Raw genomic sequence first — 25,235 nt, forward strand, 5'->3', positions numbered from 1 at the left:
CTTCCCAGTCTGGAGAATATGATTTAATTAATTATTTTTTGATGGGTTTGTTTTTGCTTTTTGCTTTTTTTTTTTTTTTTTTCTTTTCCCCAGCATGTGAGTTTGAGTAAAAGCTCAGGAAAGAAAAAAATCCCTTTGTGATGAATAATATTGAGATACCCCAATCAGCTTATAAAAGAGCAAGGCTGAAGTGCATTTCAGGCTGTTATGCAACTCTGAGAAGAAAACCTCATGCCTCTGTGCGGCACCCAGCTGTGGCCATATTGTCTCATGCATGAATTGGCTCCTTTACAGCTACCTTGGGCTAATCCTACTCTCCAGTGTGGTCTGTAGGATAGACATGCCATAAATTTAATAGGGGAATTTCACTGATTTGTTCCAAAAGTGAGGAGACCTGCAGCCGTGCTCTCTCAGGGGGCGAACTACACACACGTACCTTCTGTCCCAGACTGTTCATGTCTGAGTCAGATCCACTCAGCAGTGAGTCCACTACTTCACAGCTGGCCAGTACCACTTCTTAGCTCTCACCTTGCTAATAGTATTTATAATAGATTAGAATTAACCAGATTGGGAAAGACCTTCTTCACTGAAGTATCTTGAGCTGAGATGGACAGAATTAGAAATTATTCTAGAGATCTGAGGAGCACAAACCCCAAAGGAGTGTCTGGCACTTAGGAAGAATGCTCTGAGATAAAGAAGCACCCCTTGCTAAAAAAAATGTCCTTCCATCCTCAAGCAGTTTTCCTGCACACTTACCCAGTCTGTCTTCTTGCCCCTCTACCTTAAAAGATTATAGCCTCTACTTTGGCAAAAAAAAAAAGTCTGAAAATAATCTTCTATGACTTACAAACAATATACTGCATATGAAAACTATAACAGAGAAGAAAATAGTCATGACTGCTTTAAATATCTACAGTAAAATCTGAAGAGGGAGACCCTAAATCCACCCCTGTGAGCAGTGAGGTCAGATGAGAAAATCATAGTGGCGTGTTTAGGACAGCATGTTGCAAAGAAGGGCCTGCTGTTGTGTTTCAAATAAATGGCTTTCTTGGTTTACAACACTACATTCTTTCATTCCTAGTAATGGGGAATTGCATTAGTCAAGTCTGAGAAGGAAGAATTTCCACACTAGCAGAGGCAGGTGCTTGTTCTGGTAGAAGTGACAGAACTCTGAACCATGCAGATGGAAACTGCTTTTTCAGACACTTGGTAGCACCTCAGGAAAGGATTTCCATTATGTTACTGACTTCATAATGAGGCAATTCTCCAGATAGAACTGGAAAGTTCAGGGAAAACAATTTTTTCCTTCTTTCCTTTCTTTCTTCTGAATTTCTTCCTTCACAATTCCTTCCTTCCAAATTATTTCTTTCCAAATTCCTTTCTTCCTCTTCCTCTCTCTCTTGAAAAGCACTTTATTTTTCTCAGTCTGACTCTGAGAAAAGTGAAGAAGAGGTAGAGATTTTGAGTAGCGCATAGAATGTTAATAATTTCTCCTGAGTATTGACCATGGAACACACAGAATCACAGAATTGTCAGGGTTGGAAGGGAACTCAAGGATCATCCAGTTCCAACCCTTCTGCCACGGGCAGGGACAACTTCCACTAGATCATTCTACCCAGAGCTACATCCAGCCTGGCCTTTAAAACAGCCAGGGATGGGGCTTCCAGCCTTCCATCCTGGGCAACCTGTTCCAGTGTCTCACTGCCCTCATGGTGTAGAACTTCTTCCTAACATCTAATCTAAATCTCCCCTCCTCTAGCCCCGGATATGATTTGCTTTCTGGGCTGCAAGTGTACACTAGCTGCTCATATTGAGCTTCTCATCCACCAGCACCCTCAAGTCCTTTTCTTCAGGGCTGCTCTCAAGCCAGTCATTGCCCAGCTTGTATCAGTGCCTGGGATTGCCCTGACCCAGATGCAAAACCCTGCACTTGGTCTTGTTGAACCTCATGAGGTTGTCATGGGCCCACCTCTCCAGCCTGTCAAGGTCCCTTTGGATGCCATGCCATCCCTTCAGCATGTCTGCTGCACTGCACAGCTTGGTGTCATCAGCAAACCTGCTGTGTGTGCACTCAATGTCACTGTCCATGTTGCCAACAAAGATGTTAAACAAGACTGGTCCCAGTACTGATCCCTGAGGGACTCTGCTTGTCACTGGCCTCCACTTGGACATGGACTCAATAACAGCCACTCTTTGGGTGCAGCCAAAACTCCAGTTCTTTATGCACTGAGTGGTCCATCCATCAAACCCATACTGTACCAACTTTGAGGTCAGGATGTTGTGTGTCAAAGGCTTGGCTCAGGTCCAGGTAAATGATGTCTACTGCTCTCCCTTGTCTATTGATGTTGTGACCTTGTCATAGAAGGTCCCCAGATAATACTTGAGGCAACACCTCAGATAATACCTGAGGGAAAGCAAATAAACCAATACAGGCTTTTGCTATTTAGTTTGCTGATCTCCAATTGTCAAAAAAAAAAAAACCCAACAAAACCCTACTGAAGTACTTAAAAGAAACCAAAATGGAAATTATTATGTTTTTCACATGTGAATGGACTGGAATTTGGTTATGTCTATAACAACAAACCCACACTCTTTAGACATTGATGCAAAACAATAATATTTTAGAAATTACTAACATATATATTTTTATATAGCCATGGTTTGCAGAGGTTTTTCTGGTTGTTTAGCAGCTGTCTTTTATGATGTTTTTCAGTAGTCATAATATGAAGAAAATCCACTATACTGAACTCGTCCCTGAACTGATGTTACACCAACTTTTAGGAACACTGAAAATTTTAGCAACAATATTTAAGTAGGAAACATACCACAATGTACTTTGCAAAACAATGCAGACATCTACTCCATGTCTTTCTAACAAATCGAAAATGAAATATAAATGGGGGGGGTGGGGTGGAGAAACAGGCAGAATATTTTATTCAAATATCGAAAAATTAAATCTAGAGACTGCACCACCAAAGCCATTAAGCATGATCATAACACTGTATTCACTTTCCATCCCATAAGACTACCAAGACAGGAGAACATGACTGCATCTCAGCAGACAGTCAGCACTCCCATACCTGGTTCCCCAGTGTGATACTGCAGTCTTCATGCAGCCACAGTCATGGGCAAATTAGGAATATTAAGAGAACTGCATCAAAAATAGTAACATGGTTCTCCTGATATTCCAAATATCACACATGAAGCTTGAGACAGAGTCAAGAATTTGTGTTTCAGTTCAACAAATCTTCTTCCTAGTTGTTTTTGTTCGTTTGTTTGTGGGTTTTGTTTGTTTTGTAATTGTTTGGTTTTATTGTTGTGGGTTTTGTTTGTGGTGGTGTTTTTTCCCCAGTTAAAATCCATGACTATTTCCGAAATCTAGTGTCTACAGAAAAAGCAACAGACTTTCAGTAGGGTTGTATAGTGTTCTGTGTAAGTACCAAATAGATACTATGTCATAGAATGTTTTGTGTTGCCTGGTATAAGAACTAGGATTTGTACATAGAATGATACATACATAGAATAAACCAGGTTGGAAGAGACCTTCAAGATCATCACGTCCAACCCATCAACCAATCCAACCCACCTAAACAACTAACCCATTGCACCAAGCACCCCATCAAGTCTTCTCCTGAACACCTCCAATGATGGTGACTCCACACCTCCCCGGGCAGCCCATTCCAATGGGCAATCACTCCCTCTGTATAGAACTTCTTCTTAACATCCAACCTAAACCTCCCCTGGCGCAACCTGAGACTTTCCACAATCTATTTTTCTCTTTTCCTATTTATTTATTAATTTTTTAAGCAGATCTGGACATTTAAAATATTTTTCTGTCTATGGGAATGAGGTCAGAGCTGGACAATATTTCATCACAGCAGCAGGATATGAAAAATAATGGTTGCATCAATGCTTGGAAATGGCACACTTGAAAGCGAGGTCATTATTTATCAGAGAGGTGCCCATATACAATGACTTGAGATTTAGGATGTAAACCCTAAATGTGATTATCTCGGATGTGAAGTTCAGAAAGAACATAAGCCTCACATTGAAACCTTCATATTGAATCACTTCATAATAAAATTACACACAGCCAAGATGCTAACCTAAAAAACTTCTCCATTTTACATGCAGTTAGACACTCCATGAGCCATATATTGTCCTAGACTGTCCTGAAAATCTTAGCAATCTAACTGGCAGAGGCTCCTCAATACATTATTCCTGTACCTTCAGACACCTGTATCACTTCAACAAGCTAGAGGAGACAATTTGAATAAATATTTTACTAAAAATGTTCTAAGATAAATAGCTGGGTCTGCACTATTCTTTCTATTTATGGCTTCCTAACAAACATGAAGAATGTGTTGAAAATATTCTAACAGGCAGATCACAAGGAAATTCTGTATGCAATTTACATTAGTGCATCTAAATTTTTCACAGCAAAGCAGAGATTTGAGAAAGTCAAAGTTTTATTTTGGTTGTGGGTTTGGGGTGGGGTTTTTTGGTTTGTTTTTGTGGGGTTTTTTTGTTTGTTTCTTTTGCTTTGTTTTCTTATACTGTCTTGTAGTATTGAGTCAAAACAGTCTTGCCAGTTCTCAGGACTTTGATTCACTCCTTATGATAATTGTTGCTGAAGATGGCAGTTCATAAAACTGGGAAGTATACAGGAATCTCACTTTTTGCTCTGCAGGAAATGAAGAGGTAGTTTTCTCTCATTATTCACAAACAAAAAAAAATACTCAAAAAGAAGACAGCACAATTTTCTCTACCTTGAAAAATTATTTCATAAGTCTTTGTTATATTGCTAAAAATATTAAAAAATGCAGAAAACCTAAGAACATTTCATGGTTGCTAAACATTTTAGAGCATTACAGGTTTGCAGTATCGCAAATAGCAGTTTCTTGTCTTTAGGGAGCCTGAATATATTGCAAGCAGAGGAGACTATACAAAGTCTGTAATGATTGTCTTCTCTGGCAACTCTGAGTTTCCAAAATGCTCCAGTTGTCATTCATTGATGGAGAAATATCCAGCAAATGAGTATGTTGTCAGTCTGTCTGGAAAAAAATAATTTAAAAAAATCACTGAAAGCAGAAAAATAATAAACCAACCACAAACTTAAGTCAAGAAACTCCTAATTGCAACAGGGACACACTGCAATTAGTAGATTTCCCTTAGATATTTTAGTGGCCTAAAGGCAAAAAGGCTGGTTTAATAAATCTCCAAGCAGCATAGTGTGATATCTAAGAAAACTCTAGATACCTAGTGCATTCCCTAAGCATAGACATCCCTGATTTCTTCTTAAAATAGATGTCTAAAATGAGTCAGACGAAATAGTCTCTAAAAGTGCATGTTTCTCTCTCTGGCGTTACCATGACCCCAAAAGGAGTGCCTGAGGAGGAAACATAGATGCCTGCAGTATGTTAGACCATTCCCAGACTGGGTAGTCGAAACAAGTCTGTGCAGGCTACTCAATCCTGGTGATAATGCTGCTTCTGGTATTTGAATTAGCACTGTTAAAACGGAGCTGGTTTACACTGACTGTTTACATAATGGATTGGTTTTTACAATTTCTGTGAGTAACATAGTAGGAAACAGCCTCAATTCCTCATCAGTTGGTATAGTTTTCAAGCAGGATATGGCATCTAAATTCCAGAGGAACCAGGAACTGAGTGTTTTCACATGTAACTCTATATCTTGAAAGTCAGATCATTTTTAATGAGATACCAATATTTTCAAATATCTGTTTTATACCAAACACCTGTTATTTCCATGCTGACCTTAGTTCTTTCAAAGCTGATTGTGGAATGGAGCTGCGGAATAAGTTTCTTGACATTTAAAATGGTTGTTGACATAGAATAACTCAGGAATGTAACTTTGGCCTCTATTTTATAATGTAAATCTGTGATCCATTTTGACAATCTAAGTAATCTCTTTATGTTCTTCTTTTTTTTTTTTTTTTTCATCTTCTCATTTGTTTTGATCAAAAGTCCAAAAGGTATGTAATTTATTTGATTTTGACAGTTTGGCCATCTTCATTAATGGCCTGGGGGTAAAAAAAAAAAAAAAAAAAAAAGAAAAAACTTCATAGTGCAAGGAACTGACAGATGGTTACAGTTTCCTGAGAAATTATTTATTTGAATTCTCAAACATTCAGCTCTTACTCATGACTTTTTCACTTAACTTCTAAGAGTCCATTTATCAACAAGTATGATCACGCATTGACCATACAAGTACTCAAAAGCAAATATATTCCTCAAAAGTAAATGTAGTCATTTGTTCACTATATAGAAATTAGTTAGTGACAAGGGAACTGATTCAGAAAAAATACCCAAAGGCTTGAGTCCAGCATTTGAACTATTACAAAAAGCTTTTCTAAATCCATTTGTTCTGTTTGTTGTGGGTTTTTTTCCCCCTAAACCTTTGTTGTAGGCACCTACTTATTATTACAAGCTCTCATGTAGATCTCTAACTTTTTCCTTTAAGAAAACTGATACAAAAAATACTTTGAAATTATAAAATTGCTGTTGTTTATATTTACACATTATAAGAAGGATCAACATTCATCAGACATATATAATTTTTTAACAGGAAACAGTTTTAAAAAGAAATTATTTTTCATTTAATGAGAATTTTACCATTAGATTTGAGGGGGGGGGGGGGGAGGGAAAAGCTTTTGAACACTGTCTGAAAAGTTTGTAACTTTTTTTTTATAAAAGGAATTGGCTTTTCAAACACAAAAATACATTTAAACTGTTAAAATCAAATGGAAGTTATACATTTTAACTGCTAAAATCAATTTGACATTTTCTGCTCCTTCTCTCTCACTGTGTTAAGCAGCATCCTTTCAGTAGGCAAGTCAAGTAATCCTGACTGGCCTTGCCCTGTCACTCACAATGAGTCAGTATATCAATCAATAGTTAAATATTTCACTTGAAAATTAAAAAAGCTGAACCTTGAAGTAGCTACAGGGTAGGATTTTGCTGGTTTTGGTACAAATCAAATATTTCAGCTTCTTGGTGTGAGTATTTATTTCACAGGTAAAACTGCATATTTGCAATTTTGTCACTCTCAAAAGGGGCTATTTCATTTTGTAATGCAATTCTCAAGTTATGTGTATGTGTGTGTGTATATATGTCTTCACTGGTGTTGTGGGTTGAGATTTCCCCCCAACATTAACTTTGCCAGACTAACTCAGCTGGAAGCAAATGGAAGCTGTATTTACAAACAAAACTATGATCTACAATGAAATGCAGTGAATATGTACAAAATATACAGGATTTTACAATATTTACAGATATTTACAATTAACGAACAACATAAAAATCCCTCTGCTCCATGCCTGCCCCCAGCCCTGTCCAAAAGGGAGAAAGGAGCAGAGAGAATGTAGTTGTTAGACTTAACCAAAATAATGCAGTCAAGGTCAGCAGAAGTGGGTTAATCTCTCCCAAGCAAAGTGAGCAGAGAAGAGAAGCTGCCCAGAGTACAAGCAGTCTTATAGCAGATATTTCTCCAATGAAATTGTTTAGAATTATCTTTAGTTTTCCTTTTTACACCTAATATTTATTTATATTTTTCTACTTTTCTGCTTGAAATCTGTAACAAAATTTTAAAGGCATAGCCTAAAACTACCACAACTGGTATTACAATTTAACCGCTAAACATCCACTTTAAAAATATCACAAAACTGAAATAGTGATTTATCATATATTCTCTAACTGTCTTCTCTTCCAGTACAATGAAGTTTGGCTTTTCAGACATATGGTTGAGTGCTTAATTTATATCTAAGACCCATTCAGACCTTTAGCTTACGTTTTATCTCATTAGACAGTGATTGCATGTAGGCTGAACACTGATGCTGCACAGTTACTGTCTCCTAATGGAAACATTCAGGAGTACAAGCTGGAAGCAATGTCTTCTAAATGAAATATTAGATGAGGGAATGTGTGTGTGTGTGCCTACATGAGAGGCAAGCAAAGATTTTCACTTCACAATAGACACTGTGGAATGGAGGCAACCTGGCATATAGACAGTGTTAACTGCAAACTATTTGATTAATATTGCTTTGACAAACCATGTTACTTGAAGCAGGTATGTGGAAAGCTCCAAGTTTCTGGTTTTCTTGTCCTATTTCACTTTCTATCCTAAGATGTGAGCTATAGCTCTTTTTTTTTCCTCAAAGCCTCTGTGAAATCTGCAGTAGTGTGGAGAAGATGAAAGAGATTTCAGACTAAGGGACAAAAAAAATGTTTTTTTCACTCAAGACTTAATATGTTCATTCTGACTGTGCAGGTATCTTAGAAATTAGGTCTTTCCCAGGAAAATTTATCTCATGTAGTGATCTCCTTAACAATGAAAATAAAAGGTTTATCACAGGCATACAGATCCTATCAGCCTAGTAACCAGAACATCCTCTATTGATTTGATTAACCAACATTTCAGTGACACTGGACTCTAGCTGCAGAATCAATATTTAGGACATGATGAATTGGTGTGAAACTGAGAAAACACACCAATCAGTTCTGAATTTGTAGGCCTTCTCTAATGGGAAAAATAACTAAGTGATGTAAACAGAAAGGGCAAATCAAGTGACAACCTGCAAGACCACCCATCTGGACTAGGCAGCTTATTTCAGGGTTATCTGACTGCTTCCTTTGGGCTGGTTCACACAGTGACTATTGCTCTAAGTTTTGTTGACAGTGACCACAGATTAATTAGATCAGTGATTTTTCAAAATGTAAACATTCCTAAGTTAGAAGTCAGCTCTCCAAGGCTCTGCTAAAAACCCATATCCTCATACATTGCTTAACTGTTGTGTTTCTTCAACACAATCTTCCTTTGGATTTTCACTGTCAGCAGTGTGTGCAATCACAGTTACTTACACTATATTTCTGCATAGTACACTTTAAGAAAATTACTTTTTAAACAATTTTACAATCTCAGCTTTTTGACGAGAATTACAAAAGATGTCCAATGTCAATGCAGGAAAGAAAACTAAGCATAAGTTATATTCAGCTGCTGTAGAAAAGAAATATTACACTATTAACAGAAGTAAACACACTAACAGTATTTGAACTTGAAGAAACTTTGTGAACACTCTTTATGGTACATTGGGCTTTGAAATAGACTGATCAGAGGATTTAGATAGTTTCTTTTTATTGTAAATTCAACTGTATAAGTCAGACTCTTCACAAGAAATACTATTATGCTCTACTAAGAGCCCTCATGATTTTGATGGCCTAGTTTTTGAAGACAAAAATACTCAGTATGCATCACAAGCCCTAAATAATGCAAAGACCTCTTGCATCTCTTGCTTTTAGATATTTGTTCTCTTCCCTAATTTCAAGTGCTGGTTGCTAGTGGCTAATGAACAGCCAAGTTTCCATATCTTATCTATCTGTTCCCAGATAAAGGCCTTGTTCCTTCCTTGAAACTGTTGAATTACTACCTTTACTCCCCTCCTTTGGAATTCAAGCAAAGTGCTATGAGAAAGTGATTGCAAGCTCCAACAACCTATTTAATTATTAAAAAGCACAATAATAAGTGACTTGGGGCAGATATCTGCCCTTCTTTTTCCACGTTGGGGAACTCTCATGGTTTTACAAGCTCTCATACTGTACTGTTACTAAGTATAGAGTTATGACCAACAAATAGTTTTAGATCAGTGGTTGAGGGCTGAACTATAAGTTATTCCAGCTTCACCTGAGGGCTGAGCTATAAGCTATTCCTGCTTTGCCTGAGACATGAACACAAGGAAAGATCTGCAGTACACCAGGAGCCAAAGTAACGCCCTTCTCGTTTTGAGAATGATATCCATCTCCAACAGCAAATATAAAAGCAGTTCAAACAAGATTTCATGGACCTCAATTCTCACAGCTTTTCCTGGGCATCAGGTTTGATCACCATTGTAAAACTTTCTATGTGAGTATCTTGGACATTGTTTAAAAAGAAGAAAAAAAAAGTCCCAAACACTTTCTTTTTGTGTAATTCAGAAAGCAGAATGAATCCATTTTGTGGAAGACATTTTGATGTGAACCAGACTGATTTTAAATCAGTTTTCTACTAAGCAAAGGAAGGATCCTATTGCTCTTTTTTTGAACTGTTGTACAATTCTTTTGATGATAATGATGATGATGATGATGATGATGATGATGATGATGATGATGATGATGATGATGATGATGATGATGCAGCATAATGGATGGCTACCAGATAGTCAAGACTTGTTTTTCTCAGGTCACTGGTAGATGTTTGCATAAAAATTCAACCAGGTTAACCTCACCACATAAAAACAAAACAAACAAACAAAAACCAAAACAAAGCCATTTGGTTTACAAGATATCACAAACCATATTAATTTCAGAGTATATTCCTACATGTATCAAAACAAAAGGGTATGGAGATACATCTAAGGCTCACATATGATTCTGAATAGGTTCCCTGGTACTGAATTGTATGAATTTAATGTCTGAAAAAAGGAGAAAAGTTCTGCAGAAGAAAGGGATGGAACAGAGGCTTTTATATGACAGGCATAGGCAACTACAGAAAAACAAAACTTACACTGAAGAAAGAACTCATAGGTACCTGAGGCAAATGTGCTAACTCAAACAACTCAGACAGGTTTAATATTTTGCTGAGATATATAAGGGTTTGTGTTGTGGTGATACCAACTATCACCCTCTGGTATCCATGGATTTTTTACATCAAGGTCATCTTTCAGCTTGGATAAGATTTGGACTTACTGCAACACTAAACAAGAGGTTCAAGATAAAAGCTTTCCAATCCTTTAATTAGTACTATTTCCTCTTCATATCCATTCAAACATCAGGGATCTTTCTCTAAAGCTGCCCGTGTTACTCTGTTCTACTGACCCATAAGCAGCTGAAATTTGGGCTTACTCCAGTGTGTAATTTAGGGGTTACTCTCACTTACAGAGCTAGCATGTGGTCTGTTTTTTGTTTGTTTGTTTGTTTTGTGGTGTTTTTTTTGTTGTTGCTTTGTTTTGTTTTGTTTTTTTGTGTAGAACTCTCTTAGCAACCCACGCTTCTGTCTTTGCCAGGGTTTCGTTTGTGCATTGTAAAGGCTTGGAAATACATGATGTCCAAAACTTTGGAGGTCAGGACTGGCAAACCGTAGCTTATTGCTGCAATTTTTTATTATTTTTTTCCTGGAATTGGAGAAGGAGAGGAATTTGCATTTTAAATTCCGCAAGATCTGCTCTTCTGTGGAGGGAAGTGTAATTTCTTTATAGTTGGAAAAATATAAACACTTATTTTTCTTTTTGCTTCAGACAAGCCCTGTGTTATTATCTCACTAGTTCTTTAGGAAAATGTTTTAAAATAAAAGGAACATTTTGTTTATTTGATTATGTTGGAAGGTGCTATCATTATATGATTCTATCAGACAATTTGAATTCTGTCCTTAACTAAACTACTAAATTAATATTCGGGTTACCTCTAGACCTCTTTCAAGGCTTTAAAATCATAGAATCATAGAACCATTTTGGTTGGAAAAGACCTTTAAGATTATCACATACAGCCATTATCTCACTCTACGAAGTCTGATGCTAAAACATGTCCCTTAGCTCTACATCTCTGCATCTTTCAAACACCTCCAGGAAATGGTGATTTAACCATCTTCCCGGGGAGCCTGTTGCAGCATTTGATAATGCTTTCAGTGGAAAAGTTCTTCTAACTTCCAATCTAAACCTTCCCTGGTGCATTTTGAGGCCATTTCCTTTCATCCTATCAATTACAAGGGAGAACATACAGACACCTCCTTTCAGGTAGTTGTAGAGAGTGAGAAAATCTCCCCTCAGACTCTTTTTCTCCAGACTAAATAACCCCATTTCCCTTAGCCACACTTCATAAGGCCTATTCTCCATGTTTGTTGACCTGCTCCAGTCCTCAATGTCTTTCTCTTAGACTTTGAGTATCTTATACATGTTTTTGCTAAGATGCCGTCCTTCAAGTGACGCAACACTTCAGTCCTTCAGTGAAGCAACAGCATAGTTTCCGCAGAAAGAACTAACTGACTAGGATGTTCCTAACGCTTGGTAGAATCATACCTAAATATACATAAGAAGATATTTTTATCTGTGTTACACTCACGTGTTTCCAAATTGTCCTGAAGCTTTGGAGGAAGAGTGACAGAAAGCTTCATGGAGAAGTGATGAAGCAACCATCAAGATAACAGTTGCCAAGATGACCTGTCTGCAAAAGCTTAACATTTAACAAACATATTTTTTAAAGTTCTGACACAGAAATGTGTCTATACTCCATTACCCAACTTTTCAGAGTGCACAGAGGGGTTTATTGGCCTATTCCTTTGCCTAGACACAAGGTAGGGAAGAAAAATTGGTATACTCTAACCGGTATGAAGCTGGAATGCAACTGGGCAGACTTCTAGTTGTAGGAACTGGGAACAGCTCCAGCATCTGATGATATTAAGCAGAACATAATCATGTCTGCTCTGCTTCTTTACTGCTTAAGGAAATATAAGTATGGTTTTTAAGCTGTTGCTGTTGTGAGATTATCAAGACCAAAACTTCTCTGAGTTTATCACACTGCTGTATAATGGTGAAACATTTTTTTCATTAGTTTTGTGTATCTGGTGGCTCAGTAGCTGACATTCAGTGGAAAATAAAAGCTATATACATCTGTGCGTCTCTAAAGAGCTGAAGTCCCCATGTGAGAATCGTAGCAACCAGCATCTGCAAAAGTGATTACACTCAGAAATGTTATAAAAACATAATACAGGCTATATAGTTGAGAGATTATTTAAGCCTTCCTTACTATTCAGAGTTCTATTGTCTTTTGTAATCACCTCATAATAGAAAGCCTGGTTTTCTGAAAGCTATCAAATACTGACTTTTTTTTTTACCTGTTTTATTAATACTAGGACATCAAAAACCCAAAGAAAACAAAAAAAACCACAAACAAACAAACAAAAAAAGGTTCCTCCACATACAAGTTAAATCATTCAGGTTAAATCCTGGCACAGCTGAATTCAGTAGCAAATCTCCTGCTGACTTCTGTGTTCATAGATCCTACACAATCTCCATTTTTGAACATTCCTCAGTCTTCAACATATTTAACCTTAAAGGCTCCTGTTAGGCAGAAGGCAGAGAACAGCTGTGATTTTACAGGTGGTAAAGCAAGTCGTGAAAGTTAGCATTAATTTAACTGATTCCACCTCTTGAAAGTTAGGCATTAATGTCTAAACTGATCACTTATGCTTCAACATAAGCATAGTCAACAGTCCTTCTAGAGTAAACCTTCAATTAAAAAAAAAAATTAGGAAAAAGCCACCACCAAAGACAAAAAGAGGTTAAAAATCTAATTTAAGATTTATGGAAGAGGCTGAACCATACCAGAGCTATCTTGAGAAGTCATTCTCCCCCTGGAGTTGCCTGTTAATCTTCATTGATAATGAGAATTCTGGATGACAAGTTTCTAGAAATTCAGTGAGTTCAAATCTGAAACTACAGAGAAACGTAGGGATCAATACATGTACTGGTATGACACTTAATGTGTGTTTGTCCACAGCAGAGTCTATGGTTAGACCTTTTGGATAGAAATTTGAGTTACGTGTATGGAACTCCAAGGTGGAGTGCAGAATACTCTGGGATCAACAACCAAAGACAGTAAGAGATATTCAGAAATAAGCCTCACCAAATTTCCTATTCTTTCTTGAGAGGCTCAGATTTTTTATGTTCACGATCAAGTTCGTGATAATGTTCAGCTAGAAAACAGAGTCAGGATTTGTCTCCCGTGGCCAAGTTGTCAATTTCTAAAAGCACTATGTAATCACTTCTGTATATTGCCTCCCTGTCCAGAGAACTCAGGGAGGACCTAGAAAATCTGGATTCAGATACAATCTTCTCATAAAAAAAGATTAACTCCAAACCCACAATTTTTGCTCCCCCAGGGGAGGACTGTATATGAGCAGTTTCAGATGGAAATACTCACTTTATTCCACTTAGACTGATGGTCCAGTGAACAAGAGTGAGCAGATCAGTTACTGGGTAAACTGAAGATCTGAACTTTGGTCTCTGATCCCTGATTTAGTCATAGTTCAGATCCAGAAGCTAAAATCAGAAACTGAGTTTCCCTGTCAGATACCAGCTTGCTAAATATTCTCTCCAATACCATTTCACATCTAAGGTTAAATTTTCTAGAGTGGACTACAGCTCTCAGAAACACAACACAAATATCCAGTAATATAAAAAGTGTCTTTTGCTTCCTCATAAAGTGTTTTCACTGGAAAATCCTTTGCTGGATCCCTCTCTGCCCATAAACCCTTCCAACAAAGTAAACACTTATAATTTGAATGTGCCAACACAGACAATAGCAACTGTTTCTTCCTAAATTACACGTGGTTGCTTACCTGTGGGTGCAGGCAAATGAATTTGCCCCATCAACAAACCAGTGAAAACTGGCCTGGAGGTTTATTTTCCAAGATGATTGATAACCACAAACACCTGTATTTAAACCAACAGACATCTCAAGAATTATGTGAAGCAATGAAGAAGCAACAAATCTTACCCTTGCTGCTGAACTCCTTGACAATTTAATTGTTTGCATGACATTTTAATCACAGGACTGGAGTAAACATGGTCAGACAAAGAAGAGGGTCATGTTATGTCAGGTATTTTCATCTATAGGGTGCACACCAACATTATGGGCTTGTTTTCACCTCTACAAGTATGCTACCTTCCATATTTCAATTGAAAAATAAGAAAGGAAAATCTAAACCTGATCAATGAGCACCCACAAGTCCTTTTCTGCAGGGCTGTGCTCAATCAACCCATCTCCCAGATTGTGTTTGGAATTGCCGCAGCCCAGGCGCAGAACCTTGCACTCAGCCATGTTAAACTTCATGGGCCCACCTCTCCAGCCTATCAAGGTCCTTCTGGATGGCATCCCTTCCCTCCACCATGGCATCCACACAGCACAGCTTCGTGTCATTGGCAAACTTGGTGATATCTGGTCCCAGTACCTATCTGTGATGTACTCATCACAGGTCTCCATTGGCACATATTGTGCCATTGATCTCAACTCTTTGAGAGCAGCCATGTTGCCAGTTCCTAATCCACCCAGTGGTCCACCCATCAAATCCATGTCCCTCCAAATTGGAGACCAGGATGTCATGCAGGACAGTGCTGAACACTTTATACAAGTCCAGGTAGATGACATCAAGTGTGCTTTCCTCATCCACTGATGCCGTGACCTCATCATGAAAAGCCAACAGATCTGTCAGGAAGGATTGGCCCTTGGTGAAGCCATGTTTGCTGCCACCAAACACCTCTTCATTCTCCATGTGCCCTAGCAGAGTCTTCTAGAGGATAACACTAAGGCAATTCATCACTGGAATTTTCCTAGGATTGTGGTAAAGTTAACAGAAATTTAATTACAAGGTATGATGAGCAAAATATGTGTTTGGGTTGGACATGGAGAGGTTTTCAGAGGAATTAGTAAATAAAATTATGTAGTTTGGGCCACATCTATATAGAACCGCATTATCGTAACTCCTCTTTATGCTCATAGACCATCCTTGTTTGACTTCTCTGAGATGGTCATGATACCTTCACTGTTTAGTGTAAGTGGGGTAGATAGTTTCTAAATATTTTCATATTATTATTATTATTTGTTGTTTTCCTATTTGGGTATCTTAGTATGAAGAAACAGGCAGGGATTTTGCCAAAGGCATTGCCATACAAGCCTTTAAGTAGACACTTGAAGAAGAATTAAAAAATCCACTGCCTGTCACTACTCATTTGGTTTAGAATGGAATTAATCACCCTTTGTATAATTCATTACGTGTCTTAGAATATTAAGTTAATTTAATGCTCTCTTTTCCTGATTAGGATATTTTGTCAATGTCTCCTTCATTTAGGTTTATAGTGTCAGGTATTCCAATCAGTGACATTTAAACATGACTAATTTCAACTTAGAGGTGCAATCAGTGATTTTTCACAAGCAATCACCCCTGTAGAATAAAAAGACTGACTCCCTTTTGGGAAATCATTTTCTTCTCAAGATTTTCTAGGAAAAAGTCCCCTAAGCAGTATTTTGAATAAGACCCAGTAGTCTTGGCCTATGGTATTTAAGTGGATTGTTATAAAAACAGGTGCTAATGTCAAGCACATTATGTACTTGCTCCCCAGCAGTTGTTAAGGTGATAGATAGTGTGGTGCAAAGCACCTCTTGGCAGATGAAATTTCCTGAAATGTCCTTGTATCCCACACCAGCTGTGTAGAACTGGGGTCAACAGTCATGCCCTGTGGCCTGAGATGAACAATCCAGTTGTGAAATTTCTCAGCTACAAAGCCTGGACGACAAAGTAGGAATGTGAGGGAGTGGGTGAAATCCTGGCCCTGGAATAGTCCAGGGAAATGCTGCTAATAGCTTTAGGAAAGACCAGGATTTAATTCAGTGTGGTTTAGTAATTAAAGTCAGGTAAGATATTCCTAAAAAGACAGAAGTTAAATGAACTGTTTTGTTGGTTACAGGACAGTAATGTTTCCACTGAGAACATTCAAAAACCTTGCTGCTGGAAAACTTATGTTTGCGTTTCTTCACAAGTTTATATCTGCTAAAGCTACAAATGACATCAGCCAGGCCATGATTCTTTTAAAAAACATCCAAGACAATAATGACTTCAACATTTCTTCATGATTCAATTACAGAATACAGAATTAACCAGGTTGGAAAAGATCTTCGAGATTATTGAGTCCACCCTATCACCCAACACCATCTAATCAACTAAACCATGGCATTAAGTGCCTCATCCAGTCTCTTTTTAAACACTTCCAGAATTCTAGCATCGAGCTTTCTGCACTGTCAGGACAGGTAAGGAAGGAGCAATGCTGAGAGCAGAAAATACACAGCAGCTTATGAGCTAGATTGCACAGAGCAAACAAGCACTTGAATTGCAAACTTGGTGCCAGGTTGCCTGTCACTCCAAATGAAGCTATGAGGTCAGTTCTCTTGTCTCCAGGCTGTTATCCCTAGTGCAGTCTGCCCTGCAAGCAGTAACAAATAACCCCTATTCTCTGCCACTGGCCTCTCAGGAATATGCAGAGGTGGTGAGGTAAGAGTAGAGCTTCAAACTATCAGACTTTTCTCACCAGCTGCACCATTATAAACCATGGCTGGAGCATGGGCCTTGCATTTTTGTAAAATACACCAAACACTGGTAGAGTTTGTTCAGCAGTGCAACTTTTCTTCACCTACTCTCCAGCCTTTAAAAAGAATTTTTTTTCAAGTATCTGAGGAAGTAGAGGCAGGACAGAGGCTTTAAAAGCTAGAAGGTATTCCTTTACAGGACTGGTTGATTTCTAGAATATTCAGGACACTAAAATCATCTCCCCTGAGCTTTAAATAAGAGAAATCATCTGAACTTTCACAGAGTTTATTTTTACTGAGTGGAAAACTGCTCCAAGAAAGAGCAGAGATTCAGGCTTAGTGTTCACAGGCATGACCCTGATCTGGCTTACATTGTGAGAGGTTCTTCCCTTACATGATCACACCTCTATTCCCTTTAAATAATTTTTAACTGCTTGAACTTGAGAGTTTCTCACTATTCAGTCAAGCCCCATGCCAGCTAACTACAACTGTGCACCATATGAGCAGCTGAGGCTGTTGTTGATTTGCTGGCTGTACCACCAAGACACACTTGCCACTGAGGGTAGCACATGCCCTGCTTATGTACTTAGCCACCTTGTTTTTAAGATGTTTAGGCAGGTGGTGTTGTTATGGCTTGTGAAGCAGATGTGCAGCTATGACTAACAGATCATAAAGTGGAGACGTTAGTAAAGGGAGAAGAGGTGTCATGCTTGCAATATCAGTGGGGAGGTAGGCTCAATGGGAGTCCAAGGTGTAACCATTGTTTAAAAGATATTATGTGATTTGTGAGGCTTATTAAAATGTAATAAATATGTCTCAGTCCTCCTTTACACTTTCTCACATTTCCTGTTGTCTTTACATGAACTACTAATTTTGTTATAATATCTCTTTTCTATAGGTATTTCAAGCAGAAACAACTGAGTTTCTGCATTTACTCCCAAATAGTCTATTTTGAATGGTTACTGTAGCATTTCTGGGTTGCTCTCTTTCTCTTTTCCTTCCTTTTCCTTCTTTTTATGTATTTCAAAAATTGAAAGACCACATAGTACTAAAACCTCATTCAGAGTAACTTAATAAGTATATAAAAAAAATAGGTAAAATTAAACTATTTGGTTAACTTAAATAGCTAAGAGCAACCAAACAAGTTAAAATGCCACATCATTGCACTAAACCTGAATTTCAGAAGTCCTTTCCTGACATTCATTTATGGTGAATCAGTGTTTAATAGAGAGTTAGCAGCACTAAGAGCAGCAGTAGCAACTAGTAATAGCAAATTAGAAAGGAAGAAAAATGTGATTATAATGTGGGGACTGATGGACACTGACACTGTGTACAGTGACAACTGTACACCTTTTAATTAAGTAGATTAAGGGTCAATAGAACTCTCTTGATTTCATTGATTTTGGTTCCAGCATTTTTTTAGCTCTGCTTTTGTGTTTGATTTGCAACCAGTTCTGCAGTAAATTTCATCTTTTAATTTTTCTCTACCTCTGTTCCTTGATTATTTCTAACTGCTGAAACACAGTTAGTTCAGGTAGAAGCTATATATGCTTAAAACCTTAGAGGACATAGAGAAGTTTAGGAAAGCAAATAACTACAACAGTGCTTCAGAATTTGTATGATTTATATAATACATATAATCTATATTCTGTGATTCAAGAGCAAATACATTAAGCATCAAATTTCTTCAGAAATTACTGATTTTTTTTTTTTAATAACCCTCAGTGATAGAATATAGTTATGTCATATGAAGGTGTACTACAAGCAGAATATTGTTAAAATATTTTAGTTGCAGGTTTGCATACTCAGCTTTGAAGTGGACAAACTAGTAAGAGCTTAAAGCACTGTGACTGAAACAGCGAAGGGAGCAGATCTGATCTCAGGTTTTTTTTAATTTAAAGCTCCAACCTTGCAAGTTTTGAATCACAGGGTAGCAATAGGCTCTTAACTGAATTAATATAAAAAGTGTATTGAAATGTCTAACTGAGACTGAAACCAAGTACTTTCTTTTAGCAGAATCAGCAGATACTGCAATAAAATATATACAGCTGGATGTCGGTCTTTGAAGATTTTGTGGAACCATTAATCCAAGTTTACCAATTCATTAAAGTGAAGATCGTAATTCAGGGAGAGGGAGAGGGAGAGGGAGAGGGAGAGGGAGAGGGAGAGGGAGAGGGAGAGGGAGAGGGAGAGGGAGAGGGAGAGGAGAGGAGAGGAGAGGAGAGGAGAGGAGAGGAGAGGAGAGGAGAGGAGAGGAGAGGAGAGGAGAGGAGAGGAGAGGAGAGGAGAGGAGAACCTGGGAACCACTTACTAATAGAACTGAATGAAACTAGGTCATAATCATCCTTCCATTCTTTTGTAAATCTTAGTCACAAAGAACAAAGGAAGGAAGACCTTCAAGTAGGTTGCACCCTTAACTACAACAGATTGATGAATTTTTGGTCCTAGAATCATGAAAAAAGTTAATATTTTACATCCTGATTCCACCCAATAGGTTGAACAGTTTCAGTGACATTTAGCCTTTATTCTTCTTTTTAGTGGAAATGTGCATAAATGTACTTCACGGTGCCACAGTGTCAGTTAAAAAAACATAATTCAAAGCTTAACCTCATTGGTGAATGTAAGTGAAAAGACTAGGAAAAATTTAGCTGATAAGACTTACTTAGTTTTTCTCCATGCTTTTATTTATCCTTTCTGCTTTTAGTTGTTCATTTATTTGTTTGCTTCCTTTAGTTTTATCATTTGCCTTTTTGCATAATAATTTTAGTTATTTGGTTTTGTTTTATTTAATTATTTGTTTTAGTAAAACTGTATCAACTATTTGCTTAAAAATAAACACTTGCTATATCTGGTAGTCAAATGCAAGAGCATTTAGAAATCTGTGTTTTCTGAATCTTGAAAATTGAAGTATTAAGTAGCTAAAATGTGAGTTCAATCATGATATAAATTGATCACCAGATGGGCCAAGGAAGAAATATCCCCTATGGTATAATATCACATACATTAAGTGGGCTTAACACCTTCTCTGAAGTATCCAGAATTGAGAAAATATGCTGGGTAAAATGGATTATTGATCTGTTCTGTTAAAGCATTTCTTCTGCTATTATATTCCTCCCTTGAACCTGATGACTCATTTAATGCAATAGATTCCTGCAGCGCCAGCTTGGTTGTCTGACATATACAACACAGGAAGCTGTGAAAAGGAATCAACGGATTTCCTTGCTTAGTTCATGGCAAATGGAAAACTGTTATTTTATTTGATCATTTTAGAGCAAAGCAACTAACTCTCCAGCCAGTGTTAACAGAAGCAGGTGATGTTCAAGTCCTTCTGCAAATTCATCCTTTGTTTTACAGCATGCATTAAATATTTTGCCAAGTGGATGGAGACAAGAGAAAAGATAAAGCAAAAAGACAAGAAAAAGTGAAAGAAAACATTGACATAGAAAATACTCAAGGATGAGCTCCAGATAGGTATCATAGACAGCTATGAAATCAGAAATGTAGACCCTAATTTACAAGTGTTAAAAAGTATGAGGAGAAGATTCTGGCCTGCATTAGGAATAGTGTGGCCAGCAGGAGCAGGGAAGTCATTGTGCCCCTGTACTCTGCATTGGTTAGGCCGCACCATGAGTACTAGTGAAGGGAATCAGGGAAACTCTGAAGATACAATCCACTGCATGAGAAAAACTTTCTTACTCTTCTCTCAAAAGTTTATCCTTCTACTTCAAAAGTAGAAGTGGTCAGGTTACTTGAATCCTCCATCCATAAGCCACATGCAAAAGGCCATCACTGATCAACAGCGTATCAGTATCAGATGAGATGCTTAATACTTTCACCTTAATACTTTCACCTTAATACTTTCACCTGGTCTAACCGGAGCTAGATTTGCATTTTCCTTACGCCAATTAAATCTGATTGTCAAATTGACCACTGAGATTTTTAAGTTCTGCAGGAACCAGCATCCTAAGCATGGACTGGTGAATCCAGGGACTTCATCCAGTCTTCTGGATGACTTGACACTAATGTGCTCACTGATAAGACTGCACAAAGAGACACTTTCTTGTGTTGGGGAGATAGCAATCCAGTCAACAGATTTGCTGGTGATCTGCAGCCGAGCGTCCTCAACAGCAGGAGGCATAAGAAGAGACATTTTTCTGTTCTGTGCTGAAAAAATAACTAAGACATAACTTCCTCTCTGACAGGCTGATGCTTGAGCAATTTTGTGGTTGATGTTCACAAGCACATCTGGTTTTCAGTGAAATAAGGAACAGATTTTTATTTAATTGACAAAAATTCTATTCTTTTAATGCAAATATTAATAGATGAAGAGAAGAAAAGTAGGAAAGAGAAGTCATCTATCCATGTACTTTCTATGGACTTTTGCAAGTAAAGAAATGACTGTGAGAAAGATTTTCCAGATAGGACAGCTCTCCTGGTTTTCCATGCATTCCCATTCAACTCATGCTTTCCTCTGAATCCCTAAACACAACAAATAATCATGCTTTAGTAAGCACTTGCTTGGCTTAGTTGAAGAATCCTTCTGTGACGGCATTAAATTCTGACCTTTGGCTTTTCCTGTCTGATGCCAAAATGATTATTTCTGCTGATTCTCATTTTGACATCAGGGAGCAATCGCTTAAGCCTCTGATCCTTCACCTTGTTATCTGCCATACTTATATATGTCTGTCATGTTTCTGTACTCCAGAATTATAAAGACAGATTTAATTTTCTAATAACTACAGAAAAAGCTGCCTCATTTTCAACTGATGTTACCTCACCCACATACTAAAAAGAGCAAACCAAACCAACAATACTTTTTCCTCCCCTGTTTTCACACAGGAATTCTGAAAAATGACAAGCAGATAACTCAGTTCATAGAAATCAAACACATAGTCACAAATTTAAACCCTGTAGAGCTCTTGTCAACTCTACAGAACAACCTCTGTTAGTAATGATTCTGCTACTGTTCATCACTTCTAGATTTACATAGAAAAGAAAAACCTCAACAAAGGGATTTTTTGCTTCTTTGGGTTTTTTGTGGTTGTTGTTTTGATTAAATTATATTGCATATTTTTGCTGTTTTAGGTAATGAGAAAAAATAATTTGCATAAAAAATTAAAACCTTAAAAAAAAGGGCATTGATTCAGAAAGAAAACTTTTATAATTCAATAAATCAGTTGATCTCAGATGTACATACTAACAAAAGTCAGGTGAATGTATTTGTCAGGGATACCTTGGAAATTAAGCACTCCTTTTGAATGAAATGCTTGTTTCTGATGAAAACATGATCTATTTTAAGTCTTCAGTAGCAAAAGTGATGACAAACATTCTTCTAAATCATAGGTTAAAAAAAATATATAGTTTCCTATAAGGGGCAAAGGAGCTCTTGTTCATGTTAATTTTTTTTTTTTTAATGCTAGTTTTATCATTGCTAGCAGTTTAAATAACATTAGAAACAACTAGAAATTTGGTTGCTTATAGAAATACAGCTCAGTGGGAACATGTGGTTGATATGTAGGCAAAAGCCTGTGCTAGTTCACATCTGATAAAAGAGGAGACCCAGATCAATAACTCTGACCTCTGTAGTGGAGTAGATAGAGCTGCCACAATCAAGCTGCTAGAACTAATAAACTTGGCCCACCTTGATGTACCAGTCAGATCAGCATGGATCTCTGCTAACTCTAGCAACCCTATTACATGCTCCAGTGATGTGTGAACCATGCTCCAGTGATCTCACATACTAGTGAGATTGCCATGAAAAGGTGATGTTGAGAATGTTTTGGCACTTGTATGCAATGGAAGTTAATAAGCTGAAGTGCTCAAACACACATCAAAGTCAAGAGGCTAATGTCAAACATCAGGAATAACAATGGCAATGTTCTGGGTGAATTCCTTTTGTGGTGCTGTATTCTAAGGTAGATCCATTGTGACAATTTCCTAACACGTTCATTCAGAGAAGAATAGATTGTTGGGAATGTGACATTTTAATTTAAACTGTTCAATCAAATTATGTTAGGTGTATTTTGTTATTGAGTCAGAGCAATTAAGGTTGTTTTTATCGCTGCTGATTTCCTCCAAGTGTAGGTCATGCCATAAGCTGAAATGAATGCAGGAGTTCCATTTTACATTTGCACTATGCCTTTTTTTTTTTTTTTTTTAATAATAGATTAATTCCTTTGTTTTTATATTGATGTTTTCCTCAGTATTACAGTTTCTTCAATAATTTATCTTGCTCTATCCATTCTTTCTTGTAGGCAGATGTTTTATTCTGAATTTGTATATCGTTACTGTGGTTAATCGTACAGTCCACAGAAATAAAGAGTTCCCCACCAAATAAACATTTTTTATTATTATTCTCATTCATGCCCACGATAACAGAAATAAGTAGAATGTATTGGTTTTAATATTTCATTCAACCTGTCCTCCAACACCCACTACTGATATCAGCAGCCAGTACATCTTTGCTGTGCCACTTTGATTGGAGAACAAATTCCTTCTCTCACAAGCAGATGATGGTGCTGGTTTCACTCTCTTTCTCTATTCCATCTTTTATTACTTCAGCTACCTTCCATGACTGACTTTCCATCCTGGATTGCATGTTGTCCCTTATCATTTGGGTTAGCCTTTCATGATTTGATTTTTTTTTCCAACTGCTTCATTCTCTGGCATGTAAACTGTGAATTTTGTTTCCAATGAAATTATTCAGCACTTTGTGAATTCTACTTGCACAGTAGCTATTGGCCTAAGTTTGTTCCTGTCGAGGTCGGTTGGCAGCTTGCCACAGACTTCAGTGGGAAGAGTATCAAAGTGTTATTTTAAGTGCAAATTCAGTCCCAAATCTGCAGTTTGAAGGATGACATTATGTCTCAGCCTTGCTCAGCTTGATTTGTTGATATTTTAGCCTTTCTAACATCTTAGATCATGTTCTTGGCATGTTGCTCTGAAGCTGGACACTTCCCCATTTTTTGTTACCATCATGATTATATTCTCCATGGGTTCTTACAGTCCTCTCATCACTGTTGTAGCTGAGTCCCTTCCAATTATTCATTGAGTGACTAACATCTGTCACATATAATTCATTCCTGATCTCCCAGGAGGAGCTCAGTGGAGAATTTTACCATGGCTTCTTCTTCACCACATCAAACACATGCCTGTCCTACACATCAACTAACAGCTAGCGCTGGTAAAGAACATTCTGACTAACAAAATCCCTTTCTAGCCAAAATCCAAAATGAATGTTTTCAAGGTCAATATGTTGCAGTCTTTCTTATCTAAGGGTACGTTGTTGTTCCAGGATGTATCCAGATACAGATATATGGGTTACCTAACTCTGCAGGAGGGCGTGTACATTCCAGATGTGGATCCCCATTCAGATCATACCTACATTCACACTGTCATTATGTGTTATAATCTTTATTATTTCACAATGTGTTTTGCATAAAACACTTCGATAGATGTGCTGCAGATATGGCTTGCCACACACTGTCAGACAAAATCCCTGTCTGCCCAAGTCCATCCACAGCAGCTTCTATTCAGCATCCCATACACTACCCACTTCTGCCTATTGACTCAGCACAGAGCTGCCACTGCAAAGTAATAGTGACTTGCTTCTACTATGCCGGGTTGTGTATTGTCCAAAGACTGGGAGATGATATAAAGAAACAAAAAATAAAATTATTTAGAACATCAAGTGACATAAAAATTAGAGTATTAGTTAAATTAAGGAAAAACATTGTAGCAAAATACAGTCATGTGTTCTCATCTATCCGGAAACTATTAATTCATTATAAAAATAGCTTAGAGTCACTGAATACGTGAAAACAAAATTTATTCCAATGAAGTAAGAAATTATCAGGATTAGAACTACATGGGGGATTGGAATTGCCTGTCATACTACTTTGCAATTTTTTATTCTTTATGAGAAGAAAAAAAAAAAAATCGTAAAACCCGCAAACCTTAAAATTGTATCAAAAACCCCAAACACTCTGGAAATCAAATCAGCAAGATCTTGTCTCAGAGGATGATTTCAATCATTACAACAGATACAAGTTGGAACACGAAAGGTTCCACCTCAGCACAAGGAGACACTTCCTTACTGTGAGGGTGACA

The sequence above is a fragment of the Dryobates pubescens genome, chromosome Z (assembly GCF_014839835.1).
Source record: "Dryobates pubescens isolate bDryPub1 chromosome Z, bDryPub1.pri, whole genome shotgun sequence".
Classification (NCBI taxonomy): domain Eukaryota; kingdom Metazoa; phylum Chordata; class Aves; order Piciformes; family Picidae; genus Dryobates; species Dryobates pubescens.